Here is a 19,651-nt window from a genome sequence, read left to right on the forward strand (position 1 = left end):
CAGGCAGTTCCTCAATGGATACAAACATGGAACGTCTCAATGGATACATTCTCTCGGCCGGCCAATCAGCGCTCGCGGAAGGGGCTGTTTCCGTGGAGACGGGCCGGCTGGAACAGGTTGTGTTGATGAATTGTTAATGAGTTTGTCATTCACAAAAACGGAAAGGAATTTCCGCTCCGGATAAGCCGAGTGCAAACAAGCAGCAACAGCAGCTCAGCGGGAGGAAGGAGGGAAAGGAAGGCGCGGGGGGAGAAGAGAGGGAGGAGGAGGTGGAGAGCTAAGAGGGGAAGACACACAGCCGCTAGAGCTGCGCGTCTGCGGCTCGAGTTTCCTTCTGTTGCAGCTCACGCAGAGCAGCCCAGCGATTACACAACAAATGGTCCAATTAGAGGAGGAACAAAAGGCAGCCTCTCCTCTTCGGTGTTTTCGCTGCACAAGCGCGCTCGTTAAGGGCACTTCGCAGCCGCGCTTTTCCTCCTTCGCAGCGAAGCGAGGGAACTTTTGGGACACCCCGCGTTGCTTTTGCAGGGCTGATAAGATGCAAGAGGCGTGGGGGGTGCCTTTTGCAAGCATTAGGGGACCCCCCCGTCCCTTCCCCTTGCCTTGGATTTTTTTTTCCGTGGGCGAAACGGGAATGACTGACCCACGCGTGCACGCTTTATTTTCCGCTCTCTACAAACACGTGCGCTGATAGTAACCATAATACATGCGGGCACACAAGTCCTCCAAGTCAGGAGACTGGAATTGAGAAAAGGAAGCGGGGGGGGCGGGAGCCCGATCGCGCCCGTGAGTGACCTCAAAAAGTCAGCTACGAGAAAGCGGGCCGCCGGCTTGCTGCGAGAGCCGCAGGTTTTATTCTCCCCTCCGGGCAAGCCGAGTTAATTGTGGAAGAAGGAGCCGGCTTTTCATTAGAGCGGAGCGTGGGCCGGAGTTAATGGGTAGCGGAGCGGACAGAGCCGCTTGGCATTTGCAAGGGTGGCTGCTGGCGCTCGGTAATTGTGGCCCATTGTTCCCACAGCCTGAAATCCAGGCCGGGAGAGCGGCTCTTCCTCCCCCTTCGGCCCGGGCGCTTTTCTTGCTATTAACCCTTCCTGGGCTCCCAAAAAGGAATATTTCCCACGCATTTGAAACCCATTTCCCCGCGGAAGTGCTGCGTCTGCCACCGCTTTCCTCGAGGGGGCCTTGGGGGGAGTCCTCGTCGGAGTCCGATCCCCCCCCCCCACGCGTGTTTACTCGGAAGGAAGCCCCGGTGGCCATTCAGACGGGTCCAGCTTCCCAGAGGGTTCGCCTGCTCGAAAAAGAGGAGCAAGGGCGAATTCGTTGCGAGGGAGGCGAAAGGCCAGCAAACCACCCCTCAAGTTCGAGCTGGCACCTGACGAAGTGGTGCTTTAGCTCCGCGGAAGCTCCAGCCACCGGTTAATCTTTAAGCACACAGGGCTCTCTGCTCTTGGTTTTGCTACACGTCCTAAGGGCTGCTACACAGAGGCGTTGTTGCGGGGTTGGCTACGTTAGCCCCCGCCAAGGACGCACCAGGTCCAGGCTGGGCGCAAAAAATCCGCCTCTCCACAACGATCCAGCTCCTTTCCAAGGGCGCAAGTACATCCCTGCTGCTGCTACTACTACATGCATGTCAAAGATACAAGGGTGACAGGGCTACTCTCCGCCATCAAGTTTAATGCAAGCATTTGCTGGGCCACCCTGGGAAGTGGTTTTCTGCTTTTTCTCTACTGTCCCACAGTGATGGGGGGGCTTTCTTAGAGAGTTGAGAATTTGCTAGGTATTACAAATGGGAGGGAGCTGACCAGAGTGGCTGGGGCAATCCGGTAAGATGGGCAGCATATATTATATTATTATTTATTTCAGTGCATCGGTGTGGTCTGGTAGGAAAAATGCCCTTGGGTAGCCAAGTTAGATGCACCTGGGTGTTGTTGGCCTCCGGTGGGACACAAACATCACTATATGGATTTGGCTTCTAAACTGCTGTTGTGATTATGATGGTGGTGATTCATTTGTAAAATGAAGTGAGAGGTTCCTGCGGTCCCCTAACCAGAAAGGCCTAGAACATGGGTAGGCAAACTAAGGCCCAGGGGCCGGATCCGGCCCAATCGCCTTCTAAATCCAGCCCATGGAGGGTCCGGGAATCAGCGATTTTTACATGAGTAGAATGTGTAGGATGGATAGGAATTGGTTCATTCCCCCCCAAAAAAAATATAGTCCGGCCCCCCACAAGGTCTGAGGGACAGTGGACCAGCCCCCTGCTGAAAAAGTTTGCTGAGTCCTGGCCTAAAAAATGAAGCACTTCTTTATTTGGGCTGGCTTTTAAGTCATTCCCAGGCAGAAACGTAACAGCAGAACAAGATAAAGCAACTTAAGATTTCTTGCTACACATGCACACCCTTGTGCTTTCCCACTCTGTCCACTTTCCTTCCTCCCCAGAGCGCATTAGGTCACATCAAACACTAATAGCGGAATATCCTGTTCCCACATAATGGGAGAACGTGTGGGAGCTGCCAGGATGATTGTGTTGTCCACGACATCGGCTTTTATTGATCTGATAGAAGTTAGTTTCCCCTGCCCCTTCAGCAAAGTATAGGAAGGAGGGGGTGTATGCCACCAGGAACTTCTACTATTGTGTGTGTGGCCTGGGTGATAAAAAAGTTGTTGGGGGGGTGAGCAGTTGCTTGAAAGGAATGTCACCCAGCAAGCTTCAACTGGACTGGTAACAGGCGGAGCAAGTCACAAGGACTTTACTGTGAAACAAGGCATATAAATGACCACCCCTTTTGAGACAGTAACAATAGGGAGAAGACCAAACCATCAGGCTGCACAGCTCCTTTGAATAATCAGCATGAATTATATCTATGGGGATCACTGTGATATACTGTGAACACATAGGATCATTCCAGTATGCGGTATGGTATGTTGCAGGTCCTAGGATATGCCTCAACTGTGATACCTTTGGGGCAATATTAGGTTAGCAACAGAGAGACAACAATAGCGGGGAGTATAGGAGCATGAATCTGGATTTGTAATAAAAGGCCTGTGACACTCCACTTCCAACCTGACCCCTGCTGAAAAGCTTACACTACAGGCTGGTGGGTTTTTCAACAAGTGTCTATAGTTTCATCAGAACTGATTCTTTATTCAAACTAAGTGTTTTTACCTGCTGAATAGAGGCTACTTAGATGTTTTAAGGGCACGCGGGTGGCGCTGTGGGTAAAAGCCTCAGCGCCTAGGGCTTGCCGATCGAAAGGTCGGCGGTTCGAATCCCCGCGGCGGGGTGCGCTCCCGTTGTTCGGTCCCAGCGCCTGCCAACCTAGCAGTTTGAAAGCACCCCCGGGTGCAAGTAGATAAATAGGGACCGCTTACTAGCGGGAAGGTAAACGGCGTTTCCATGTGCGGCTCTGGCTCGCCAGAGCAGCGATGTCACGCTGGCCACGTGACCCGGAAGTGTCTCCGGACAGCGCTGGCCCCCGGCCTCTTGAGTGAGATGGGCGCACAACCCTAGAGTCTGTCAAGACTGGCCTGTACGGGCAGGGGTATCTTTACCTTTAGATGTTTTAAATGGTTATGGATGAGATTAATCAGGGCTGTAAGAGAAAAATGGTATTGGCAAGTTGCGCAATGGAAAGGAAATGACCGAACTCTAATGGAGTCACTTCTCTTATTTTGGAAAGATTCTCCAATATCACACCTTTTAAACAAAAGTTTCCTAGGTGGCTGATGGGTTTATGAAGTTACAAATAAAATTTGCATCATATATCGGATGTGATGTTGCTTTGTTATTAATTTGTATATCGGCCTTCGTCCAAGGGGCTTAGAATTATGGCACAGTCCTGCTCATATCTACCCAGAGGTAGGTCCTACTGAATTCAAGTGGATGTACTCTCTGGTACAGGTGTATAAGATTGCGACCTTTGCCTCACAACAACCCTGTGGGCAATAGTGGCAAGCTCCAAAACGGCTGGTGAGTTTCATAGCTGAAGAGGAATCCAAATCTGGGTCTCCTCAGCTCAAAAACCATGCTCTAAGCAAGGATTTCTTCTTTCTTTCATTGCTGCAATGGGTTCTGTAGAGCAAAGAACGTTTTGGAGGTGGCACGGGGTGAAGGAAGACTCAACCAAATGGCACTTCTTTTTGTTCTCAGAGTCTGACTGATTTACATTTAGCTTTGGCAGGGATGTGATGAGACAGGCAAGCTGCTGCGCCATTGGCAGCTGGAGGGCATGACGCTTGGGCAGTTGACTTGCTTTAAAAAGAAAAGAAAAAAATACCCCAGAGGTACAGGTTGTGCTGAAGGCAATGGGTGAGTAGCTGTTTTAGACTGAACCGCAGGATGATGCTGGAAGGCAATTGGAAACAGCATGTTCTAATTATGAAACATGCATGAGCCCTAGCACTGGGGGGGGGGGCATATCCACAACAGTCCGTAAGATCATAACAACTCTGCTGGCTGAAGACTCATCTCAGCCAATGCTCTGCTTTCAAAGTGGCCAACCACATGCGCATGAGAAGCCTCCGAACAGAACCTGCACCATTTCATCACGGTCCCCTACCTGCAAATTTCAGTAACTCATGTTCACAGCTATATTGCCTCCAACAGGGAGGTACAGCATCACCACCATGTTCAGTTGCTGTTGCTGGCTCATCCACCATGAAGTTGTCTCATCCTCTTTTAAAACCATCAAAGTTGGTTTTAAAAATTCATGCACGTTTACTTGGAAGCCAGTTCCACTGAACTCACTATTTTGTAGAATTTGGGTTGGTCCCTATAAAGCAGGTGGGGAAAATCTTTTGCACTCTGGTCATTGCTGGACTACAACTTCCATCATCCTTGACCAGGCTTTGCTGGGGTTGATGGGTATTATTGCTCTACTATAGATCTGTTGCAATACAGTTCTGTCATTTTAACCCCTACCTTAGAGGCATGTGGTTTGCTCTTCTTTCACCTGGTCCTCTCTAAAGATCCCCAAAGTGTAAACTTCTTCCTCATGACACAGCACTAAAAACTCTTACCTGTTCTCTCTGTAAAAGAGTTGTTTTCTTCTGGGTTTCCAGGCTCCTCTTATTCCAAGCCTCTCTCTAGGTAGTTGCTCTGACCCCTCGGGACTTAAGTCACAAGAGAACTGAAGGGTTGTTTTATAATCTGAAGAAAGTAAACAACTTCCAGTTTTCAACACCAGTGCAAAAGTTAAAATGACAAGAAAAAAAGAAGAATGTCTCAAATGTTGCTTTTCTGGAGTTCACATTAGGGAGACAGATGTGTTCCAACAAACAGGCCTTGCTGTTCCAAAATGGGGGCAATTAGGATGCCATCGTAGATAAAATAACCTAGTTTTCATGTGGAAGTTTTCCGTAGGGAGTTGAAATAACGTATATACAGAAGTACAAGCCCAAAACAACCAAGAGCAGGTGTTCAGGGTTGTATAAAACCCTGAACCAGATTGTACAAAAACCTGCTGGATAGCTGGCTGTTAGAATACGTATGAAACAAAGTTGTTTTTGCTCACCTGTTTATTGGAAAGGACTAAGACTCATAAGTTTAGGAAGACTTTTTACTATCTTTAGATTTTTATGGGCTATGTAGCAAATGGTGCTTTATGACAAGTAACAAGATTTTTCATCCCCATTACAGGTGGTGCTGTTACACTGCTCATAAAACCATTCATTTTTCTCAGTTTATTACATTAATATAGTGGGCTAAGTGCCACAGGTTTTGCACAATGACTGGTTGAACTGAGTCTTCTTTTCCCTGTGGATTTTAGCCTAGAGTCAATTTGAAAAAGACAAACTTGTGAGCTCCCTCCTCTGCTCTGCTTCATGCATGTGGCCAAGACCTACCTTACTGAACCCTGGTGTCTCACATCCCAGGGTGAGCCAGCATGGTATAGTAGCAACTAGAGTGTCTGAATAGAACCTAGGAGACCAGGATTCAAATCCCTTCTTGGGCACGAAGCTCACTGGGTAACCTTGGGCCAGTATAACCTACATCACAGTTTTGTCATGAGAATCAAATGAGGGGGAGAAGCACATATGCCACTCTGAGCTCATTGAAGGAAAAGGTGGGATATAACTGCAATAGATAGGTCACAATTAGCTCTTAAATAGGGTGGTTACACCTGGTATAACCAAGTGAAGAAAGGTAAAGGAACAATCTGATTTAGGATAATCTGCCATTCCTTGTTCCTCAGGTTCTTCCACGCTTCCTCCTTCTTCCTCTAATGGGCAAAGCAGACAATTATATCACAGTGGGGGTGGGGAGCTCCCTCCTTCAGTTTGGGTTCAAGTGCTCTGTGTGCCCATTCAAAATCATCAGCAGAGATTATGAGGTCTAGAAGCAGTGATTTAAGCCAAAGGGCAATAAATTGTGCAGGATTATTCTCTTCCATTCCCTTGTCAAAAAATGAGTAAATATAAATTCATTCTCCTGTTTCGATTTTCTCCCATCTTCAAGCTTGTTGCATATCTCTATCTCTATCTATCTATCATCTATCTATCTATCTATCTATCATCTATCTATCTATATCATCTATCTATCTATCTATCTATCTATCTATCTATCTATCTATCTATCATCTATATCTATCATCTATCTATCTATATCATCTATCTATCATCTATCTATATCTATCTATCTATCTATCTATCATCTATCTATCTATCTATATCTATCTATCATCTATCTATCTATCTATCATCTATCTATCTATCATCTGTCTGTCTATCTATAATTCTTTGATATTTTTTGTCATGGATTTTTGGCTTAGTTCTTTTGTTGCTATTGTTATTTCTGTTACAGTGTCCTTGCATTAAATTCTGTCAGTTTCATGCTTCCATTGGAAGCATTCGTTCCTTCCAAGTATTTTTAATAAGCTTCTTTATGGATTCTTGTTGCACTGCAAATTTTTCTCTTAAGACAATGTTATGAGGTTGGGGTGGTGGGGGAGTAGGCTATATGCAGAGACTCTTCTAATACATGGGCTCCCCTTCCAAGTCTTGGAATAGCCAGGTTAGCTTCCTGGTGAAGTAATGGGCCATTAAGATAACAAAGGCAGGGAAACTGTGCTAGACAAATGGGTGGGGGCCCCTCCCCCCGAATTGCTGGTAGTTAGAAAGAGAAAGGTCAGAGCTGAGAGCAGAGAGTTGAGTGATGTGAGCAAAGCAGCAAGTTGAGAAGACAGAAAGACGGAGCAATGTTCCATTTCTGTTTGAATCCAAGGCTGTGGCTATGGGGGAAGCAAGACTTTTTGGGGGTGTTAATGCTGTGAACCCCTCCCCTGTAGGCTCAGGTTGTGTGTGTGTGTGTGTGTGTGTGTGTGTGTATTCATATATATATATATATGCAAATAAACCAATAAACCATATATCATAAAGATACTACAGTCTCCACTGACCCTCATGCCAAAGGAAACACGAACTCTGCGTAAGTACCTGGAATCTCATGGTGCTCAGAGATTGGGTTTGCATGCAACAATATTTTTAACACTTTATTTCCCCAATGAAGATTTTGAGGAAAGGGTGTCTTGGCTAGTGTCCTTGTTGAAGTGAGCCTTCTATCTTGGGGCCGGCAGAATTGAGCAAGGTCTTTCATTTGCAGCTTTTCTGAATCCTATTGCGTTCACCTCTCTCTTTCTTCAAGGCTTGAGGTGGGTTTTTTTAGACAGCAGGGCTTTTGGTCTAAACAGTTCTTCTGAGCCTTGGAGCAGAGCTTTAAGTTAAGTGGCAATCTTCTTTCTTTCCTGGCCATGTCTCCCCCACCCCCAGCTGCCATTCCTTGTTGGTCTGTACTCTATAGCTTCTATTCAGTGTGTGTGTGATGGGGGAACTTGCAGACGCCACAGCTCCCCTATGTTGAGGATGCATTGCTACAGGAGAAGGGTCACACAACATCTCTTTGCTCATTTTTGCAGAAAGGGATTGAAAGAGCTGGCCAATAGTTCTCAAGACTTCGGTACAAAAGCAAAATGGATGGCACAGCCAACAGGCTGCTGTGAACATGATGCTTAAACAAATGGGAACTGAGGGCAACTTCCTTGAATAACAGAGCTGGAACTCCAGGCCAATCAATGTATCAATCAATTACAGCTATTTATATCCTGGCTTTCGAGATACTTCCAAGGAGACTTATAAATAACACCCAGACACATTTTTAAAGAGCTCAATAAACTATATCAACATGTAACAAGCCAACAGGACTTCCCCTTAGGCAGATAGCCCAGAGGTAGGATTGCAAAGTAAAGCAAGTATCGGCTCTGAGGTGATCTTTACCTTCCAACCTCTTTCCTGGAATCCTTCCCAGAGGGTACCGTATTTTTTGCTCTATAAGACCATAAGACGCACCTAGTTTTTGGAGGAGGAAAACAAGAAAAAAAATATTCTGAATCTCAGAAGCCAGAACAGCAAGAGGGATCGCTGTGCAGTGAAAGCAGCAATCCCTCTTGCTGCTCTGGCTTCTGGGATAGCTGCACAGCCTGCTTTCGCTCCATAAGACGCACACACATTTCCCCTTACTTTTTAGGAGGGAAAAAGTGAGTCTTATAGAGCAAAAAAATACGGTAGTTGTTGGCCGAATTCCCTCTGGGTTGGGAAGAGTCTGACTGAAGTAGGCTCTGAAGTGGTTTTCACCTGCTTCCGTCTCTCTCCCAGAATCCTTCCCTGTAACGAGACTTTAAAGTGGCATGACTAAACTCCCTGCAAAAGTCATATAAGAATGCCGTGCATCTTGAGGCAGGAGAACAGCATTCTGAAGGCTTCCTCTAGCCTGTACTTCTGCAAAACTGTTCTCCTGCCCCAGCTTTTTCCTTTTCTTTTCTGCAGGGCACAGTTCAAGTTTTCAGATGGTGGTCCATAACATGGAAAAGATTGCAGAACATTTGAGGATTTCTGGTCTTGGCCCTACGCTTGCTTTTCCCCCTCGTTGACAATGGAAGAAGTTAAGATTAGTTGGTCCAGCTCTTTTCCTGTTCATTCATGGAACTTGGACAGTTTTGCAAGAGGGCATGAAGAGTTTTCTGAAATGGGGCCTGTAAAAGACGAAGTACTTTGCCAAACCTTTTGCATTTGTTAGATGAAGCTTTCCTTGAAGTGACACCCACTCCTTAACTTTCAGCATTATAAATCTTTTCTGAGAATAAAAATTTGGATGGAATTTTGCATAATAGGAACACACCATGACTCACACATGCAATTTTGAATGGTTTAGGGTCTATTCCAGTGTGTGGGTGTCTGTGTAGGGCAATTATGTAAGTGTCAGGATAGCTAAGAACTTTTGACATTTGTGGCAGCTTAGCAGAATTCCTCTCATGCTCTCAAATGCTTGTGTGAGGGATTTTACGCACTGAACTTCCCATGCATCTATGAAATGATTAGCAGGATTTTTAAATTAATGTCTGATTTATTATTGTCTCAACACATTAGGGTGCGTTGGTTTTAAAGAGAAAAAATATTTTAAAGCAGTGAGGAGAGAGACATCTTATACAAATTGTCTGGAAATTGCATTATAGAATAAAGCTGTTCTATATTCCTGACATTTTCAATGCTAATTGAATTCATCACATATTTGAAAGAGAATGTTTGGATAGATTACATGTGGGACCTGCAACAAAATGCTGCAGCATGGTTGCTCACGTACACTATCCCAGCCATGTCTCCTTCCATGACAGCCTCATTCTATTTTCCCTTCCACCCCGACTACAGACACAGCATACATTTAAAGCACTCTCATACTTACTTAGGATTTGTCGCTCCTCACAAAGTATTTTGGTAAATTTAGTTTGTTAGCCTTCATCCAATTGTGTGCAGAGGGGGAATCACATTTAAGAGTTTTGGTGGTGTATCTTCTACCACAATGAGATTTCCAATATACAGGGGTGATATTTTGGCCCCAGATATGTCTGTTATGTCAGAAGACCCAGAGCCAGAAAAGACATATTCAGAGGAGGTAGACTTTTTCTGTGCAGTGATGATTTGTCCGTTTCTGTTTATTTAATAAGCTTGTGGCTTTAATTTTCAATTACAAACAACAAAAACTATTGAAGTAAAAATGTGACAAAAATATTGAAAGCTGTTTAGAAACAACTTTATTACAACTGACATTTAATATTAATGGTTTTGTGGGGTGCTTTTCTAACCCAATTCAGAAACCTGCAGGAAAATTCTCCTTACTGAAATGTCCCCAAACAATACGGTTATATGGTTTGTGCCAACATGCTGACACCTCCAAAAAATACATTTAATAGTGCTGAGAGTCTGTGCATGTATGTGTTAGCACATTAGGCTCCCTTGGCTTCTCACCTGTTTGTTTGTTTGTTTGTTTGTTTGTTTGTTTGTTTGTTTGTTACACTTAAAGTAATATTAAATATTTCCTGTGAAATCTTGGACACAGCACCTGGTCTCCACAAAAAGCAGTGAAGGAAGGAAAAGGTTTAAAGATTTGCTGCTGCATCAATCTGGTTTTTATGACTTTAGTCAACTATTTTTACTGAGGGTTTCTTTTGAGCTCTGTAAAATATACTTACACTTTCTTTTCATTTGTTCCCACAGCATGTGGCACAACCATGGGACTTCCTAGACAACAGCCTTACTGGGAAGTGAATCATTGCTATGAATCATCATCATTATTATTTAACGGATGAAAAATGGAAACTGAAATACTGGCCTACCTGTGGCTACTAAATCAGTTCATGGATGAAGGCAGCTTTGACCCCAGAGCTCTCAGGTCTGATTCTATCAACTTGTGTATCACATTTCACGGAACACCGCCATCCCCAAATCTCTTTGTTCAGCACCTGAATAGCTCCCTTGCCTGGAGGCTTTCATAGAAACACACCTGAGACAGGGGTTCAAGATTTACTGCTCAGCGGTAGAGCACATGCTTTGCATGTTTCAATTCCTGACATCCCTAGTTCAAGACAGCCAATGCGATGCTTTCAAGATGTTGTTCGACTCCAACTCCCATCATACCTGTCCCATTGCGCAAGTGGCTGGAGCTGATGGGATTTGGAGTTAATATCTATGGAGGGCATGCTGTTGGCGACCCTCTCCTAGTGGAAAGTGTTAGCATTTCACTCCTCCGTTGCTGGATGTGTGATTGTTACATCACATGTGTTTACTTTCTAGGCTTGGAAAATCTTAGAACGGAAGTCAGTCTTATCTGTTCCGCTGTACTGTACTTTTGTACTGTTTTTTGTTTTTTTGGTCTCTCTCGAAGGAGAAGTGAGAGGACACCATGGTTGCTTTGTCCTGTATATATTGCTTAGAATGTTACTCTCACACTCCACAATCGTTTCTGCTATACCCTGCTGAGTGAGAATGCACATGTCTTTTAATATGTGTTGCAAGTGCGCATCGGGACTGATTTGTGAATGTGCCGGGCTGCGCTTCATCAGGAAGATGCCCGGAGAGGTCTGTCTCATTCCAAGGGCTGCATGTGCCCCCCCAGGTGTGTTCCAACAGAAAGGATCAAGGGACAGGTGCTGCAAGCGGCTTCTCCATGAGATCCTGAGCTTCTGCCACCAGTCAAAGGAGACAAGGTCTGATAGAAACCAATAAGATTGCTTCCAAACTTCCCACCCTTTCTATACATCAAATTCAAGCAAGCCACACTGACTCCCTTGGCAGATAATACCCGTTCTATATTCGTAAGAACCCGGTCATTTAGTGTGACAACCACTCACACTTTAGAGATTAAGAAGGCTCCTTTGCTTTACTCCTTTCGGCTCCTGCTGAAAACATTCTTGTTTAGACAAGCCTACTTAGATGCTTAGAAAGTTGTGTATGGGCAATCTATCCTGAATATATTTGTATTTCGAGGAGTTAGTGATCTGACATGGTTATCCTTCCTGCCCCCTGCTCCTTCCTTTTCCCTATCAAAGCTGTTTGATGTCTGAGAACAGCCTTTAATGTCTTAATCAGTTAGGAAGAAGTGAGAGGGCTAGGTACCTTCTTTGATGTTGGGCATTGTTTGGAGAAAGTGAGGCACTGGGAGAGGGTGGCTAATGAATACTCTGCATGTAGCCAGTCTGGCAAGCAACACAGGCTAACAGGTAGCTATCTATAAATCGGATGGGTGTGGGCAGAAGCTCGCGCATGGACTGATGGCCACAGGGCTGTGCAACCTGGGGCTACCTGGGAGAGTCACTTCGCCACTTCTTGAGGGCTTCCAAGTGGCAGATTGAAATGCTTGCTTGGTATGTACCATATATATTGCTTGCTGTTTAGAACAAAACCTTCAATCTTCTCACTCACTTGTGTTTTGTATTACTTCTGAATCTCATTTTTAAAAGAACCACCTTGCATTCAGCAAGACAAGTTGAGGTAATGTTAATCCGTTTTAGTATTCTAACTTTAGTATGTTTTAAAGTAGGGCTGTGTTGTTTTTTCTTGATTCTATGGTTTTATATTTTGTAAACTGTTTTGAGGTTTGTTTGTTTTTAGCAATCAAGTGGTGCATTCATTTTTTAAAAAATAAATAAAATACATTAATAACCTGTCTGTCCATGTCCCGGGATTGGTGAGTTCTGGGTATTGCTCACTAAGTGCAATTCACTCGGGGAAGTTCTGTGTTATGACGTGCACAAGCCTGCATGGTATTGTTCTTTCTTTGGGAATTGCTATTTGCACTAAACTGACAGGTGGCGAACAAAGGAAGCTTCTCTTGCATGAACGCAATAGCCAAACAAAGCAGGGATAGGGAACCTGCGAACCTCCAGATGTTGTTCAACTCCTATCAGCCCCACCCAGTGTAGCCAAGAGTCAAAGAGGATGAGAATTGTAGTCCAACACCATTAGGGGGGTCACAAGTTCCCCATCCCTGAAGTAGAAGGAAGAGGGAAATGGGGATTTCTCTTTGATATATCTGTGCCTAAAAGGCATTAGGGACGCGGGTGGTGCTGTGGGTTAAACCACAGAGCCTAGGACTTGCTGATCAGAAGGTCGGTGGTTCGAATCCCTGCGACGGGGTGAGCTCCCGTTGCTCGGTCCCTGCTCCTGCCAACCTAGCAGTTCGAAAGAACGTCAAAGTGCAAGTAGATAAATAGGTACCGCTCCGGCGGGAAGGTAAACAGCGTTTCCGTGCGCTGCTCTGGCTCACCAGAAGCAGCTTAGTCATGCTGCCCACATGACCCGGAAGCTGTACGCCGGCTCCCTCGGCCAATAAAGCGAGATGAGCGCCGCAACCCCAGAGTCGGTCACGACTGGACCTAATGGCCAGGGGTCCCTTTACCTTACACTTAAAAAGGCATTAGAGTTGTAGCTATGCCTTTTAAATTTGTGAAAAAGTTTAAGTGGGCAGCTTTAAAAAAATGGTTTTGCCATTTGAAAATGTGTTCTAGCATGATGAATTCCCGAAGGAGAATGTCATCTCCCAACAGAGTTGCCTGTACCAAAAGCTCCAAAACCTTAGTTACCAGATGTGAACAGATGACAAAGTAAACTATTTGGCTCCTTGGGCTTGCCTGTGTTTCAGTGCTGGGCATCGCTGAAAGGTCGAGGACATGACATGCCAGGCTATGCAAGAGCAGGCAAGTCCTTCTGAAGTCAGTTTTTATGCCAGCATGATAAATCCTTTCCTTTCTGGTGCTACTAAACTAAGATTTAACCTTTCTCTCTCATTAAAGAATCTGGGTTGTATCGAATGCTAGTGCTACTCAGAGTGTAGACCTTCTAGAGCCAGTGAAGCTAAGCTAGGCATCTCACTTAATTGCAATGAATCTACACTGGATATAGCCGTTCTCTAATATTTTTTTGCACATTAGATTAATTCTTTTTTCAGCTGTGTCACCATCCCTTTAAAAGCAAAAGCAAAAAACCCACACACAGTTCTTTCCATCAATAGACAGCACTTAATAGGACCGGCATGGTAGGAAAGAAGAGCAAGTAGATATCTGGAAGCAGTAGAAAGGCAGTTCTATCAAAATAGTTGACTTATAATCAAGGGGGATGGGGACCATGCTATATATAAGAAGTAGTAGCTCAATTTAAATCTTCACTTACCTGGGAGTAAGCTCATTTAATTCACTGAAACTTACTTCTGCGTAAACATAGTTAGGATTGCAGCCTAAATCATTTGTTCATGCCAATGTGTTTGTATACCATATGTTATTCATGTTTTAAGGGTGGTTTACATAACATAACATGGTTTTCAGTACTGCTCATTAAACCCAACTTATGCAACCCGTCAGACTATCCAGCTCTCTGTATGTTGTGATGGAGAAAAAAATCAAGAGAAACAATACAGTTTGGGGGGGGGGGATCAGTGTTTCCTAGGATCTTGTAGGGTTCTGCATAACATTCTAAATGACTTGGTTGCGACAACTAAGGTAGGGTGGCTTACATTGCCTTTTATCACTGCAGAAGGCCAACTCGAGATGGCAGGGCTACCAGGGGATGTGTGCAGCATCCTTCAGGAATTGTGGGTGTCCTGGAATGCAGGTCTTTTCCTTTTCCTGCACCCCTGGTTTATAGTTCCCTTATTCCTGGTTAAGTGGTACAAGACAGTGGTGTCCACTTACGCTTTGCTGAAAGAGAGAAAATGCATCACTAAACTAGAGGATAGGAGAGGACACTGCTTAGCATAACATTTGCACATGCAACTCTAGAAATACTATAGTTTAACTAGAAACCCAATACATTGCAGCCAGGGAGACCTGTGTGGCTGCCTAATCTGCTGCCCAGGTTTAAACCTCTGATGGAAGAAAGATGGAAACTAGCAGGTCTCCTTCGGCGACACATGGGAAAATGGCCCGAGTCCATCTAATGTGTTGATGACGATGACAACAACAGCAACAATAATTTATTCTTTGTACCCCGCCCATCCGGCTGGGTTTCCCCAGCCACTCTGGGCGGCTCCCAACAGAATAAAACAACAAATATTAAAAACCTCCCTAACAGCAATGGGACACACAGAGTCAGCAGGGCCTCTGACGTTTATTTTTATATATGGGAGAAGGGGGGTTCTTATAGCAACATGGCCCAGCTATACAGAGTTGGCCATTAAGGTTGTTTTGCCCTCTCCACAAGTCATGCTCATGAAAGTAATATTGAGCTTCATCCTCTGCATTGTAAGAGGATATTTATCTCACTCTTTCAAAGGTGGAAGAGAAAGGCAAGGAGGAAATCAGAAGCAGGAAGCTAGCCTGTGAGAGGAGGCTGGGGAAGAGAGGAGAGTGCATCTGTGAATGCCAGAAGTCCATTAGGTTTCAGGATAGCGGAAGGTACAATCGAAGTCACTCAGCCATAGCTGGTGTAAAGCGGTGAGGCTGAATGGAAGCCTGCCAGTTCACACCATTTGAGTGATTAGGCTTGCATCCTTAGCCCCAAAAGAAAAAGAATAAAAACTCACACTGATCTCATTTAAACAGTAAGTCAATATGAAGCAATCCATGCCTTTTCCTTTGCAAGGGGGACTCAGTTGGCATTACTGGCTCCTCTGATCTGCAGCACCTGTGCTTTGGGAAGATGGAGACATTATCAGCTTTTTATCACTTAACAGAGGAAGGGATCCCTGGCCTGATGTTATTTATTCAGCTGGATGTATTGACTTTGTCTGAGAAGATCTACCCTAAGTGGAAGGCTGGGGGTTGTGTAACTTCAGCCTGTTAATTACCAGAGCTTCAAAAACCTTGATTTATGAGCTTATGCCCATGAATGGTTCAGAGTCAGGAATCTGAATGCCTTTTGCTTTCAGTGGAAATAAAGGTATCAGGACCTGCAAAAGATCCTACAGTTAGAGAAATTGACATTGTGACCTCCCCAATAACATTACATTAAACCACATTGTTGACAGGCTTGTTTCTGGAACTGTTTGACAGGCAAAGGTAGCTCACGGAGTCCATTCTGATACAGTGGCCTTTGTCATTATGGGTTGTAGCCAAGGAAGTTTTACTCAGAGTACAGCCATTCAAAGGAATGGAACTCAGTTTGCCAAGTCCATTAATTTCATTGTGTCTTCTCTGAATATAATGTTGGATAACAACCCAAAGTTTCCAGGTAGCACTCAGAAGTTCTGATAAGTTTTCCTCAAAACAAAGAAATGGAAACACTTAATTAACCTAGGCAGGTGGTGGGGATTTTAAAACAAATTACCTCAGAAAACCAGAGCACGTTTGTTGCGTTTCACCAAGGTAGAAAGAAAAGCCATTAAAACAAAATCCTCTTCAAAGAAGATGAGTTTTTGTTTTTGTTTTGCTGATATGGTACCCATGTTGGAACTATCCTGTAAATAATTTAAAGCAGGCATAGGCAAACTCTGGCCCTCCAGCTGTTTTGAGACTACAGTTCCCATAATCCCTGACCACTGGTCCTGTTAGCTAGGGATGATGGGAATTGTAGTTCCAAAACATCTGGAGGGCTGGAGTTTGCCTATGCCTAATTTAAAGCATACAAATTAGTTATTGTTATTAATGTTACTGGTTTACTGCTCATGGTTCACACATCACAATAGGCCAGATTCTGGGCTGTGCAGGGTAGCCTGAAACAACACAGTCAAGAATAGAGAAGGAGCAAAATGTCCATATGCACCAAACTATTATTATTATTATTATTATTATTATTATTATTATTATTATTATTAATCAATTTGGTTTTTTGGTTTTTTAAATATTTTATTAAGGATTTTCTTGTTTTACAGAAGTGTAGTGCCTCGTATATTTTTTTTCCCCATGTAACATTTTTGCAAATTCGTTTCATTTGTTGAGGCATTAGGGGGAGAAGAAAAAAGAAAGAAAAAAGAAAGGGGGGTGGAGAGAGGGAAGATGGATGGGGTCGGGTGGCGGTGTTTCTATTATGTTTAATGTATGTAGAGTTTGGTGTCAGCGTTGCTTGTGTTGTTCACTTGTGTTCCTTTGGTGGTGAGAGAGGTTGGGGTTGGTCTAGGGTGTGATTGTTTGCTTGTGATTGGCTGTGGTGATCTTTGTTTTCGTGTGTGAGTGAGGTGTGTGTGTGTTTTGGATCAGGTTAGCCATACGTATTGATTTGTATGCTGTTGGTGGATTATTGTCATTAATAAATTTGTTTTTAAAGGCAGCCCTACCAGGAATTTGCCCAGCATGTTCATACAGCAGCAGTACAATATCATGCCTTGAAATTGTCTTCTGTGAGATCATACCAACATAGCTTATGATGGTCCATCATACCTTTTGAAAGCAGACTGTTTGAGAACATGCAAAGTGTGAGTGGAGGGGAAAAAGGGAGGGGATGTCATGCGGTTTTCAAAAGGTCAACTGCAGATGCTGTTGGGAAAACACCTAGAAACAATTGTTCTCAAGAAGACAGGAACTTTGTCTGAAAACAGGATGGTCTGCCTCAAAAGACACCAGCAGATCCTAGTAGAGTTTGAGAAGGAAAACAAGCTGGGCGCCTCAGTGAGCTGCGAAGGGAAAACATCCCACTGGGTAACAAGACAGCATGTCGGGTAAACAGGAAAGGAGCAGTCAGCAGAGTGAGAGGTCTGGGGGGTGAAAAAGGCTGGGGAGAGCTCTGATCTACGAGCATGATAAGGAAACTTGAAATGAAAGATCTCTTTGCACAGCCTGGCAAAAAGTGGCTGCATAAACAGAAAGAGGCATCGGCCTTCCGACTTAAAGTCATGTGTGCTTCAGGGTAAGCAGAACCAGTCAAAATGAATGTTGGGAAACCATAGATTTCGTTTGCTCTCGTATGAGAGACATGTCCGAATTTTGCATACAGGAGGGTTACAAGTTCAATCCCTGGCATGTCTAGGAAATATGTCTTTCTGAAAGCTGCCAGACAGTGCAGCAGACCAGATGAAGCAATGGTGTGAATTGGCAGAAGGCAACTTCCTATGATCCTATGCGGTTGCAGCACTGAGGTAATCACATTTCCTGTCGAGATAAGGAAACCTTGTCCAATACCTCCTTGCTGTGCTCTGTTTTTCTTCTGAGTTGGCTATTTAAAAACAGGACTGCTTGGAAGTACTAAATTACTGACAGCTACTTACGGCCATGGGCTCTTCCCTTCCACACTGCTTGAAGCTGAGGCTTGAAGATGCAGCTGCCGGTTAAATAGGTTAAACTTCTCTGGAGTTTCTTCTCTTCCTTGTCGGAGGATTCTTTTAAGGCCTCTGTGGGTGGCAGCTCTTTCTTCCTTCAAACTCCACAAGGCAAGGCTCTAGCAGAGTAGGCCCTTTCCTGCTCTCTCTCTCTCTCTCTCTCTCTCTCTCTCTCTCTCTCTCTCTCTCTCTCCACACTTGCTCTGGGAAAACTTATCAAGCGCTACAACTCCCATGACCACCACATTTTCCTCCGCATGACTCACCAGCACTCCCACCTCAGCCCCATTCATCATAATCCACCCCTAAACCTTGCTTGCTTGCTCAGCACCATTCTTTCCAACCATCTCAACCACATTGCCTCGTTTTTGGATCTCTCATCACTTGCCCTCCTCTTGCCCTTAACTAATGGGATAAACATCTCCCTCCAAAACACTGCAAAATATCCATCATTTCCTCCCCCTCCCCCTGTTCCTGTGGCCTAACTGAGCTCAGGCGTAGCTTTCTTTCTCATCCAGACTAATGCAAACTCTCTCTTTGTCTTTCACCAGTTGCAGATCCTTCACTTATATTTCAACATCCATAGTTAAAAATATCCACTTTAGTGGTGATAAAAGTTTCTCTCTAATACTCTCTGCCTTACTCCATTGTCCTGTGTATCTTTGCTGGGCATCACTCACCATTCTTTCCAGCTTACGTACCTGTGTGACCTCCATGAAATAATACAGTAATCACATGTCAATGTCAATTCAAGTTACACAGGAATAGTTTCTGATTCAAAATAAAGCCATGCTTAACCTCCTGTGTAGTTTGACCCCAAGTATAAGCTTTGTTTTCCCTCCTAATTTCAGATTAATTGGAGAGACTACCCTCTTGCCATGCTTATATACTTTGTAAGAAAGCAACCATGTGTTCAGCTAGTTACCGTATTTTTCGCACCATAGGACGCACTTTTTCCCTCCTAAAAAGCAAGGGAAAATGTGTGTGCGTCCTATGGAGCGAATGCAGGCTTTCGCTGAAGCCTGGAGAGTGAGAGGGGTCGGTGCGCACCGACCCCTCTCGCTCTCCAGGCTTCAGGAAGCTATCCGCTAGCCGTGGGAGACCCAGCTCTCCCACCGCTAGCGGAGCGCAGCATTAATCCCAAAGCTTGGGGCGTGCGGAGCGTAGCGCGCCCCAAGCTTCTGGGTGCAAGCAGGGTCTCCGCTAGCCCTGGGAGAGCCCCGCGACGTCGCGCGGCTATCCCAGGGCTAGCGGACCACTGCGCTAATCCCGAAGCTTGGGGCATGCGGAGCTCAGCGCGCCCCAAGCTTCTGGGTGCCGGCAAGGTCTCCGCTAGCCCTGGGAGAGCCCCGCGACGTCGCGCGGCTCTCCCAGGGCTAGCGGACCACTGCGCTAATCCCGAAGCTTGGGGCGTGCAGAGCTCAGCGCGCCCCAAGCTTCTGGGTGCCGGCAAGGTCTCGCTAGCCCTGGGAGAGCCCCGCGACGTCGCACGGCTCTCCCAGGGCTAGCGAAGCGCTGCGCTAATCCCGAAGCTTGGGGCGTGCAGAGCTCAGCGCGCCCCAAGCTTCTGGGTGCCGGCAAGGTCTCCGCCAGCCGTGGGAGAGCCCCGCGACGTCGCGCGGCTCTCCCAGGGCTAGCGGACCG

At 45.2% G+C, this 19,651-nt stretch overlaps 1 long non-coding RNA gene across 1 annotated transcript; it reads right to left on the reverse strand.

Annotated features, from left to right (window-relative positions):
• Positions 1–12,429: 12,429 nt before the first annotated feature.
• Positions 12,430–18,024, reverse strand: LOC114605945 (uncharacterized). Its single transcript, XR_003708707.2, has 3 exons — positions 17,957–18,024; positions 15,341–15,441; positions 12,430–14,516 (listed from the first exon to the last, which is right to left on the reverse strand). It is a non-coding gene; the product is annotated as an uncharacterized LOC114605945 (long non-coding RNA).
• Between the last annotated feature and the right edge of the window lie 1,627 nt (positions 18,025–19,651).

Source organism: Podarcis muralis, chromosome 10 (assembly GCF_964188315.1).
Source record: "Podarcis muralis chromosome 10, rPodMur119.hap1.1, whole genome shotgun sequence".
In the NCBI taxonomy this organism is placed as follows: domain Eukaryota; kingdom Metazoa; phylum Chordata; class Lepidosauria; order Squamata; family Lacertidae; genus Podarcis; species Podarcis muralis.